At 64.7% G+C, this 880-nt stretch overlaps 1 protein-coding gene across 1 annotated transcript in view; it reads right to left on the bottom strand.

Moving 5' to 3' along the window:
• The window catches only part of NAV1 (neuron navigator 1), a 146,234-nt gene that overhangs the window by 118,363 nt on the left and 26,991 nt on the right, over positions 1 to 880 (bottom strand). The window lies entirely within an intron of this gene.

Genomic DNA, 880 nt, shown 5'->3' with positions numbered 1-880 from the left:
CTCTTCTCCTGCCAGAGGCACAGGTGCCCGTCAGAGATAGAGCCAGGCCCACCGGTCCTCCAGGCATGCAGGCTGCGGCTGCCCCGGACACAGCCTGGGCACAGACGCCATCCCCAGAGCGTCCTCCCAGCCTGGCCCTGTGCCTGCTGCTCAGGAGGCGACGCTGGGCCAGGGGCTCTGGCTTCCTCTCCCTGAGGGCCAGGTCCCCAGGAGCCACAGCGAGGGAAGGTGTGGGAGTCTGCTGAGGGCTGACCCAGCCTTCCAGGGGCTTCTATGCCAGAGCAGGGCCTGCCCGTTGGGGCCAGGGAGCTGTGCCCGGCCCCCCGCCTTCCCGTGTGGGAGAGGGCAGGCCCTGAGGACATCGAACACACCCGGGTAACGCAGACGCGGGGGGAGGAAGTCGGCCAGCACAAGTGGGAAGCACATGGCACCCATCTTCCCCTGGCTGGCCAGCACAGGGACGAGGGGGACGCTGTGGGATGGACCCCAGGTCGGCCAGGTGCTGGGGTGCGGATGTTACCAGGAGGTGGGGGTCCAGGAATCGGGGGGAACTGCTCGGCCCCTCCTCTGCAAGTCTCACTCCACAAGAAAAGACAGGGAAGGGAGAAAAGACGGGAGGAGATGTGCACAGGCATCTGACAGGCGGCCGGCCTGACCCGTGAGGACCCGGGGGACGGTCTGTGGCCTCCACGCTGGTGGAGGTTCTTCGGAGACAGAAAATCGGCTCAGCGGCCTTTCTAACAACGAGTGCTTTCCAGGAAAATGAGGTAGTGAGCCCTCTGTCACCGGGAGTGTGTAAACAGAACACCCACCTGCCTACAATGCTACGAGGGAGTAATTTCGGCTTTAGGTGGGTGGCTCCGCCACACAACTTCACTGT

The sequence above is a fragment of the Bison bison genome, unplaced genomic scaffold, assembly GCF_000754665.1.
Source record: "Bison bison bison isolate TAMUID 2011002044 unplaced genomic scaffold, Bison_UMD1.0 scf7180017864524, whole genome shotgun sequence".
Lineage (NCBI taxonomy): Eukaryota > Metazoa > Chordata > Mammalia > Artiodactyla > Bovidae > Bison > Bison bison.
The sequence above is the reverse complement of the archived record's forward strand: the minus strand, read 5'-3'. Positions and strand labels throughout refer to the sequence as shown.